Source organism: Zingiber officinale, chromosome 1A (assembly GCF_018446385.1).
Source record: "Zingiber officinale cultivar Zhangliang chromosome 1A, Zo_v1.1, whole genome shotgun sequence".
NCBI classification, from domain to species: Eukaryota; Viridiplantae; Streptophyta; class Magnoliopsida; order Zingiberales; family Zingiberaceae; genus Zingiber; species Zingiber officinale.
Genome location: NC_055987.1, coordinates 115,710,080 through 115,720,603, shown reverse-complemented (window position 1 = coordinate 115,720,603; position 10,524 = coordinate 115,710,080). Strand labels below are relative to the sequence as shown.

Here is a 10,524-nt window from a genome sequence, read left to right as displayed (position 1 = left end):
TGAACTAGTTAGCTAAATTCATCATGAACCAAATAGCTAACCGAATCAAGTAGCTTGTGTTTCTTGATCTCTAAGTAGACACACTCAATCAAATAAGCTCAATATCACATATTGACTCTTTTAAGCATGCCCATGTATTTTTGTGTCCTACTAATCAAGGGGTCCGCAAATATCACTTTCGTTATATAGAAGGGATAGATCTCATCTACATCGCTTGCATCCCTCCGCATAATTTATTACATACCCAATAATCGACTTTATAGTCCACATTATTACAGGTGATGTTTGCCAATACTAAAGTACACAACTTCTTATGTAGGAAACCGTAGTGACTTCAGGTCTTAGGACTATTCATACCAATAGTCACGTGAGAATATTTATGACACTCATATAATGATCCATGAAACATTCTCATGGTGTGTCATTCAGTATATATTATCTAATATATACTCATGTGTCAACCTAATATCTCATATCCATGACTTGTGAGATTAAGTTATCCGTTGACCTACATGCTAGTCTCAATGCATTAATATTGTCCTTGGATATTAATGCTTGACTAGGAATAGTTAAGAGTAATGTTCTATGTATATCTACAATATCTCACTATCAATTCAACCAATTGATATGTTGTGAATTAGAACCTCTTACTCTAGGATATTATTATACTTATTCATTCAGCACTGAATTGAAATAAATATAATAGCTAACTTTACATTTTATTAATAATAAAAAATTGAGTTTAACTAATTTAGGTTTGGTTAACTACTTTATATTTTAAACCTAGATCCATCACACCATTTTCTACATTTTCAATTAGAGAACCTTAATAGTTTTGTGACACTACAACAAAATTACTTTTCCGCAGCATGCTATTAACAGCGCACATTAAAAGCATGTCATTAATAGTATTATTAACGACGTGCATATTGGTGTGCGCTGTTAATAATATAAATTTAAAGGAAAAAAAGATATTAACGACATATTAATGCACGCCATTAATATTATCACCCATTTATTATCAACAGCGCGTAGTACGCTGCAAATGGAACTACAAGAATCACGATTTTATTTCTCATTCTTTTATTTCTCGTTCTTTTATTTCTTTCCCAAACCTGCCGCGACTCTCCACCTTCCTTACGCGACTCTCTGCCCTCCTCGCCGCTCGAGTCTCCGCCGCCTCCTCACCGCTCGAGTCTCCGCCTCATCTTTGCCACCTCTCTCTGTCCTCCTTGCCGCTCGAATCTCCACCTTCTCCTCGCCATGAATCACCAGTTGCAGAGCATTCCCACACAGGGGAACCAAATGGTGGCCTAGCAATTCACGCTGTTCGCCGACGACCCGAGGCTCGCGGAAAAAGCCGCGAGGTTCCCTTGCTTCGGCGTGAGGAATCTCGCGGAGGCGGGAAAGCTGTCTAGGGTTTTGAGCAGCCAGTCTCTCATGTCAGCCAACAATGGAAAAAGGGTAACAATATCTGACGCGATAATGGAAAAGCCCAGATTTAGCGGTAGGGTTTCATACTCGTCTTTGCTAGGAGCTTCACCGATGTCAGATAGTTTGGTGATGATTGGTGCCAAGAGGAATGGGAGGAAGCGGAAAGCGGCTCCAAAGTGCCAAGGAAAAATCTCACCTTTGTCTTCCCCTAACATGAATCCTCCCAAGGTACCTACCAAGATTTGATCTTTCATTGGAATTTAGGGCGCTGATGGTGCATTAAAGGGAGAATTATCTTACCACAGGAGGTAATTTCTAGTACAAAGAAATGCAAACTGCGCGAGGGCATGAGCAGAACATCAATGGTAGCCGGAAACTGGGAGAAGATGCCAAACCGTTTGAGCCGCCGAAGGATTACATCCATATCATGGCAAGAAGAGGGCAAGCCACCGACAACCACAGCCTAGCTGAGAGGGTAAGCAAAGAACACACTTTTCTGTAGTGATTTGCTCTTCTTATCTCCCTCCTTTGCTAATTTGAGCTTGTCACTGTCTTCTTCACCGGGTCAGGAGAGAAAAGATCAGTGAGAGAATGAAGCTTCTCCAAAATCTTGTGCCAGGTTGCAACAAGGTAAAAAACTTTCCTCCTAGTAGTTTGGAGTTGGTTTACTACAAATAACTTGTTCTTGATCTAATGATTTCGAATCCATATGATTTTTAATTGAAAGGTGGCAGGCAAGGCTGTTATGCTCGATGAGATCATCAACTACGTGTAGTGCTTGCAGTGGCAAGTTGAGGTAGAACTACAACAGAGGATCAATTTCTCTTCATTTCAGTCTTAAGTTTCAAAATTGCATGAACAACCTCTTGATATGTATATCCTGTGAGAATTCTATTTGATATGTTCAATTCAGGTGAGACCCTTGCTATAAATAGCAATGGAAGATGCAGTATACGATGCCCTTATGTATCCATTCTTATACAATGACTACGGTCCTGTTGAGGCAGGGAGAATGGTGGCATGCACTGCTGCTTGTTTGTGCCATGCTGCAGCTCTTCGCCCAAGCATGAGTCAAGTATTTTGCTCAAACTCTTTCTTGTTTCTCATTCCATTTATTAAACTAGTCTTTCTGCTTGATCTGTATCATTGTCTCCTATGTTCTTGTGCATCACTAGTTGTTTTCATTTGAAGATCAGACTACTGTTCAATCTCCACCAGGATCATCAGCTGTCGATACTTTGTTCCAATCAGTACATTGAGAACAACTTTGCTCGTGGTAGTATAATATTATGAAACTTTTATATTGTTCTCATTTTGCACCGGTTCTAACTCCGTTCTCATTTTGCACAGGTTCTAACTCCATTAACAACAAATCCTTAAAAACTCCATGTGAAGAAACCATTGAAATTTAAGTTGCAATCAATTCAGATGCCGTGAGATTATTAATATTCATCAAGTTTTGTAATATTTATTCAAAGATATTATGTAAACAATAAAAATATGGTTTTGGACAATTCTGGGTGTAATTAATTGAAATATATACACCAAGCAATATGTTTTATGGTGAATATTAAAGAATATTTTATGTCATTTTGTTTCTATGCATTAATGTGTGGTTAATTGAATCTTTGGCCAAATTTTCACACACATGAATAAAATAAATAAAAATAAAATAAAGCAATGATCTTTTTATTATTTTTTTTAAATGTTAGGTATCACTTTTTCTGTGGCGCGCTTTGCGTGCTGCGGATAATATTTTCCACGGCGTGCGTTGTGCGCTGTAAATAATATTTTCTGCGGCGTGCATTGCTCGCTGCGGATAATATTTTCTGCGGCGTGCATTGCGCGCCGCGGATAATAATATCCGCAGCGCGCAACACACGCTGCCGATAATCTAAGACTTTCAACAACTTTTAATTGTGCAGCGTGCAATGTGTGCTGCGGAAAGCGAATTTGCACGCTGCGAAAAGCCATTTTTATTGTAGTGTGAGTTGGTTAATTTAATCTTCAATTTAAATTCTAATCTAAGGATTGATCAACATTTGAGTTAGACTAAGGTTTAACAGTTAGTTAATTAAATATCTATTTTAATAATTGACTTCCAGGCTGTGGCGAGGCACTAGGCCTTCTTGGGTATGAGATCATCCATCACTTCTAGACAAAACATTTTAAAGAAATTAAATATTTAATTTCCTTTCTGAAATCCTAGGTATAACTAGTCAGGTGTTAATCATGCCTAAGTCCTTATCTACCCTAATCTTGATTAAGCAATTATTAGTTAATTTTAAGTCATAACTTTAAGTAGTTTTCAAGTTGTGTTTTAAGTTGAAAGTTATTAATTTATGGTTTATTGATTTGTTTTATAATTAAACGATACTTGATTATAACTTGGTTTGTAGAGTTTAAGTTTTACCTTAGACTTGTAATCCAAGTCTAGATTTTGTAATTTGGTTAAATTATTAACAATCTTTCTAATTTATCAATTCTATCTTTTAAAATATTATTTTATATGTCTAATCTTCTAGGAGTTAATTTCTTATTTTTATTAAATAATTTTGAGTTATTCTTATTTGAATCAACTTTATTCATTGTATTATTAGCATGCATATCTAATTTTGAAGAGAAATCTATACTAGAGCAAACATGATTAGCTAGGGTGCATACATGTGTTGCAAAATTAGATTTTCATGTAATATAAATTTACTTACCTTGATTTCTCCCCCTGGATTCTTGGATCTTCTTTCTGGACATTAACTTTTGCAGTGACCCATTCGTTTGCACTTGGAGCATTCAGTGTGCTTCTTCCCTTTCCGGATCGATTTCCCCTTTTCCTTTGATTGTACCGGCCGAATCTTAAGAGTAGGGCACTTGTTTCTATAGTACCCTCTCTCCCTACACTTAAAATAAGTTATGTGAAATTTACAATTTGAATTTATAATTTTATCTTTTAGACCATGATAGGATTCTCCCCCTTGACTGTTGCCATCTTGAATTCGGACTCAGATTCAGCTATCTCTTCTTTGGCCATCAGTGCTATGAAATCAGTCTGATTCGATTCTTTTGAGTCTGGTTCGGAGGTTGACTCTAGAGATTTGTATTCAAATTCAAACTCAAGTTCAACTTGGTCTTCTAGCTCTGAAGGAATCTCATGAAGCTTGATCAAGTTCTCACAAAACTCCTTAGCATTGTTGAACTTTCCAATTCAATCAAACTCTGAATTTGTTAGTCCGCATAGGAGAGTACATGTTGCTTTTGCATTTGCCTCGATTTTTCTTCTTGTTTGTGCATCCCACTTGTCACAGGCGATGGACTGTAACGACTCACCTTCTACTGACTAGGCTGTAAGGCCGGGGTTACATTGTGCTAAACTGAACTATAAAGTGCGGAAAGCTGTACTAATTAAAATCTCTGCTATTTGCTGTAAAATCTGGAATCTAAACTTCTCATATAGTCTAGGAGCTGAAATCAGCTGTTTCCAGCTGAAATCAGCTGTTTCCAGCTGAAATCAGACTTCCCCAATCGATTGAGTTGGGACTCAATTGATTGAAGAGTCTTCGATCGATCCACTAATCGATTCAACGAGCTTCTGTGCACGGAAGAACCTTCTAGATCGATCGACTGATTGATCCAGTCTGGTCAATCGATCCAATGATCGATTCAGTAATGTTCTGTACGCGGGGAATTCTCCCAATCGACCAGCTGATCGATTCCGCAGCTCTCTGTACGCGGAAGTCGCGTTTCAATCGATCGACTGATCGATCGAGGAATTCTCAATCGATCAGCTGATCAATTCAGCTGCTCTTTGAGGACTCTTCAATCGATCGGCTGATCGATTGGGTTTCTGATTTCACTGAAATCCCACATGAACTCATACAAAACTTTTAGAATTCAACTAAAACATAAAACAATACTACTAGGCATGTTATTACTCATACCTTGCCATCTAATATCAAGACAATTAGCAGTCTAAGTATGGCATAATACATAGTTTCACAATTTATGATACTTAACATCCTAAAAGTGCAGAAAAGCAACAACATAAGGAAATACTAAGTTTTTAAATTTGCTAGTTCCCAAAAATCTTTATTCCAGGTTCCTTCTCACACACATCTTATCGCATTGCCCTCCAGCCTCCGCTAATCCATCTTCCCTTTACCTTTATCTACAGTATAAGGAAAAGGAAACTATAAGCTTGGGAGCTTAGTAAGAACCATCTACCTCACAAAACATGCAATCGATGAAATCATGCTTTTAAAAGATGTTATTTGAAATACATGCTGATGATCATACTGAAAATGCTAAAAACATGGCATATGGACATGGAAGTCATGGCAATCAAATATTGAACATAAAACTAATTGTTGTATCATCAAGGAAACTAAACCGATACATAATCTAAGCTAAAACTTATGTTAGGTTAATGCTAAAGGTGAACTGTATTCACCTGACTGAGTTGTGAAGTTTTGAAAAGTACTTTCATAATAGATAAAAATAATAATCATGCTGCTAATGAGCCCGGCAACTGTACTTGCTATACGCGCATCCCTAACTGAACCCGAGGTAGCTAGTCCCGAATCTAGTAGGGTTTACTAGGTTATCTAAAGCTAGGGACGACTATGGGAGCCCAACCCAAGGACAACTGAGAGTCCAGTACAGTGCCACTGATAAAAGTAAAATACTATTCATAAACTGATTTATCTTATCTTGCTCTTACTAGGTTATCTGAACCTAGAGCTAGGTCATCTGAACCTAGAGACGACTATGGGAGCCCACCCATTGGACCGTAGTCCCATATAAACTGAAGCAAGACTATGTATGCTATTTAAAATGCATCTCTGGCATTTAACTAAGCTATTAAAATGTCTACTGTAGCATATAACTGTACTAGTAATTTTATCGAGCACCTGGTGTGCTCTAACTCTGCATATGGCTGCACTAAGAACATAAAAGCGAACTAAGAATATAAAAGCATACGATTAACTACTTATACTGCAGATGAGGGGTTACTTACTTCTTGCGCTAGCTTTCTGATCGCTAGGTTTCCGGAGAAGAAGATCTCTTCGGCGATCTTCTTACGTCTATGCGTTCTTCTCGCGGAGAGGAGCGTCCTCGTATCGGAGACGTCACTGGAAGGTGCTCCTACGACCCTAGGGATGGAACCCTAGGTTTTCTTGGGGCTTGTGCGCTGAGAGGGTGAGGAAGAGAGAGGGCGGCGTCGGGTGAGGGCTTGAGGGAGAGTTGTCGATCCGAAATAATAAACTCCCACTTAAATTCCCTATTTATATTAAGTGATTAATACCACCCAACTCGATTATAAATATAATTTCTCTCATCTTCTATCAGCACACCCCTGCTGGGGCCCCCTGGTTACTAAGGTCATATATAAATCGTAGGGTCTAATAGGTCGCGGGTTCAATTCCCGCTTAGGCTATTTTACGTTTTTATTTAAATTTTGCTACTTCTGCTACTCCAAAAATTCCAATAAAATATTCTAAAATTCTAGAAAAATAATAAAACATTTCTAAAATTTATTTTGAGAATTTTCTGGCGTTACAATCCCCCATACCTTATAAAAAGTTCGTCCTCGAACTTAAAATAACTCTGAGTACTTTTGTCTCATACTAGCTTTTGTCTCCCAAGTTGCCTCTTCTGTTATGTGATTTTGCCAAATGACTTTTATTAATGGTACCTCCTTGTTCCGCAATTTCTTAACTGCTCGGTCTACTATCTGAATAGGCCGACTGTCATAGCTAAGGTCTTCGCGGACTTGTACCGACTGGGGCTCAATCACCTGGGTGGCATCTGGGATATGCTTCTTCAGCATTGAGACGTGAAATACGTTATGGATGGCTGACATCTCCTGGGGTAGCTCTAGCTCATATGCTACCTTGCCAACTCTTCTAGTGATAAGGTATGGTCCCACATATCTGGGACTTAATTTTCCCTTTTTCCTAAAACGCATTACTCCCTTTATGGGAGCCACTCGGAGGAATATTGTATCTCCAACTGAAAACTCTAAGGGTCGACGCCGTGTATCAGCATAGCTTTTCTGGCGGCTCTGAGCTGTCTCTATCCTCTGGCGTATCTGCTGTATAGCTGTTGTGGTATCTGCTACTAGATCTGTCTAAAGTTCTAGTTCTTTCTGTTCACCACTTTCATACCAGCATATTGGAGATCTACACCTCCGCCCATAGAGAGCTTCGTAGGGTGCCATGCCGATAGTGGCCTGATAGCTATTGTTGTATGCAAATCCCGCTAAACACAGATATTTGCACCAACTTCCCTTGAAGTCTAAGGCACATGCTCGGAGCATATCTTTGAGTACTTGATTTACTCGCTCCGTCTGACCATCTGTCTAAGGATGGAAAGTTGTGCTAAACTTTAACCTAGTGCCCAATGCTGACTGTACACACTCCTAGAAGTGTGACGTGAATCTACTGTCTCTGTCTGATATAATGGTTCGTGGGACTCCATGCAGTCTGACAATCTCCTTGAGATACAACTGAGCCAGCTGTTCCATAGAATAGGATATCCTGATAGCTAAGAAGTGGGCTGATTTAGTCAATCTGTCGACTATTACCCAGATGGCATCAAAACCATTCGTGGTTCTGGGTAGTCCCACTATGAAATCCATGGAAATATCCTCCCACTTCCATTCTGGGATCTGAATAGGCTACAGAACTCCTTCTAGTCTCTGGTGTTCTGCCTTGACCCTTTGACAGGTCAGACAGGTATTGACATATCTAGCGATGTCTCTCTTCATTCCAGGCTACCAAAAACGTCTCTTTAGGTCTTGGTACATCTTGATGGAGCCAGGATGCATCGCATAAGGAGTCCTGTGAGCCTCGTCTAGGATCTTCCTTCGTAGTTCCTCCTGATCCGAAACGCACAGTCTGTCACCAAAATACAATACCCCACTATCCGATACTCTGAACTCTCCACTTTCTGATTTTGCTAACCCTTGTTTGTTTTTCTGAATTTCAGGGTCCTGATCTTGAGTTGTCTGGATGTCACCAAGCAGGGTAGATGCTAATGTCATAGTAGAGAGTTGCCCAACTATAAGTTCGAGATCAAAATCTGTAATCTCCTTTTGTAGGGGAGGTGATATGGCTGCTAGGGATAGTAAGGTGGCACTGGACTTCCTGCTAAGTGCGTCTGCCACCTTATTGGCCTTTCCTGGGTGGTAGAGGATGTCTATGTCGTAGTCTTTGACCAGCTCGAGCCATCTGCGTTGTCGCATATTCAGATCCTTCTGAGTGAAGAAGTACTTCAGACTCTGATGATCTGTATACACTCTGCACTGAGCTCCATACAAGTAATGTCTCTAAATTTTAAGGGCGAAGACAACTGCTGCAAGCTCAAGGTCGTGAGTAGGGTAGTTCCTCTCATAGTCCTTGAGTTGTCTGGAGGCATATGCGGTCACCTTGCTATTTTGCATCAGTACTACTCCTAGTCCCAATTTAGAGGCATCATTGTAAATATCAAAGCTGTCTGTGTTTTCTAGCAGATTCAGAATGGGAGCACTGGTCAATCTTCTTTTTAGCTCGATGACACTGTTCTCACAGTCCTCTGTCCACTGAAATTTTCTATTCTTCCTGGTGAGAGCTGTCAGTGGGGAGGCTATCCTGGAGAAATTCTCTACAAATTTTCTGTAATAGCCTGCTAGTTCCAGAAAGCTTCTGATTTCACTAGCATTCTTAGGTCTTTTCTAGTTACTCACAGCCTCTATCTTACTGGGGTCTACCATGACACCATCCTTGGAGATGATGTGACCTAGAAAGGATACCTGATCAAGCCAGAATTCATATTTCGTGAACTTGACGTACAGCTAGTTCTGCTGAAGGGTCTGCAGTACTATCTTCAGGTGTTCTGCGTGTTCTTCCTGAGTTTTGGAATAGATAAGAATGTCGTCGATGAACATGATAACAAACTTATCTAAGTATTCTCTGAATACCCTGTTCATGAGGTCCATGAAAGTAGTTGGAGCATTCGTCACGCCAAAGGGCATGACTACGAACTCATAATGTCCGTATCTGGTCCTGAAAGTTGTCTTGGGTATATCGCCTTCTTTAACTCTCACCTGGTGATATCCCGACCTGAGGTCTATTTTAGAGAGCACTGCTGCTCCCTTTAGCTGATCAAACAGGTCATCTATCCTAGGAAGAGGATACCTGTTCTTAATCATGACTTGGTTTAGTGCCCAGTAGTCTATACACAAGCGCATGCTCCCATCCTTCTTCTTCACGAACAACACAGGCGCTCCCCATGGTGAGTGACTAGGGCGTATGAAGCCCTTGTCGAGTAGCTCCTGTAGTTGTTCCTGAAGTTCCTTCAGTTCTGCTGGAGCCATGCGGTAGGGTGCTTTGGAGATGGGATTTGTACCAGGGACGAGTTCTATCTCAAATTCAATCTCCCTGTCTGGTGCTAGGCCTGGTAACTCCTCAAGGAAGACTGCTGGATAGTCACATGCAACTCAGACCCCTTCTAACTTTTGGTTTTTGTCCTGACTGGTATTGACTACATGTGCTAGGAATCCTGTACATCCTGAATCAAGTAGTTTCTGTGCTTTCAGAGTTGAGAGAAACTTCTTGGCCTTTCTCTTTGGTTCTACGATGTACCCAAACTGTACTCTTGTTTCAGGTTGGAATATAACTTTCTGTTTACGACACTTTATGGAGGCACCGTACTTGATCAGAAAGTCCATTCCCAAGATGACATCATAGTCAGTCATGTCTAGCATTATCAAATCACCAAAAAGCTCTCTGTCTGCTATAATGACTGGCACTGCTCGGACCCAGTGCGTGGATGCCATGATTTCTCTTGAAGGTAATGTTGTCAAAAATTGACCACTAAGTGCATCTAGAGTTATTGCTAACTTTTCAACGAATGCCCTGGATATATAAGAATGAGTTGTCCCAGTATCGAATAAGACAGTTGCACTTTGCTGTAAAATACTGATATGACCTGTAACAACTGTCGAGGCATTTGCTACGTCCTCTCTGGTTAGTGAGTAGATCCTTGCATTCGTCGTGGCTGAGGGGGCTTCTAGTCTGCCCTGGTTGATGTGTGGACCATCTAAAGCAGCCTTCA

The 10,524-nt window shown here is 40.1% G+C and overlaps 1 long non-coding RNA gene across 7 annotated transcripts; it reads left to right on the top strand.

The window, feature by feature from the left end:
* Positions 1-1,087: 1,087 nt before the first annotated feature.
* Positions 1,088-2,970, top strand: LOC122028992. Of its 7 annotated transcripts, none has more exons than XR_006125000.1 (7): positions 1,088-1,662; positions 1,740-1,909; positions 2,004-2,064; positions 2,162-2,230; positions 2,348-2,509; positions 2,631-2,707; positions 2,785-2,970. It is a non-coding gene; the product is annotated as an uncharacterized LOC122028992 (long non-coding RNA). The 7 variants fall into 7 exon arrangements; XR_006125001.1 differs by having other exon boundaries at positions 2,626-2,707; XR_006124996.1 differs by having other exon boundaries at positions 2,631-2,710; positions 2,785-2,969.
* The last annotated feature ends 7,554 nt before the right edge of the window (positions 2,971-10,524 follow it).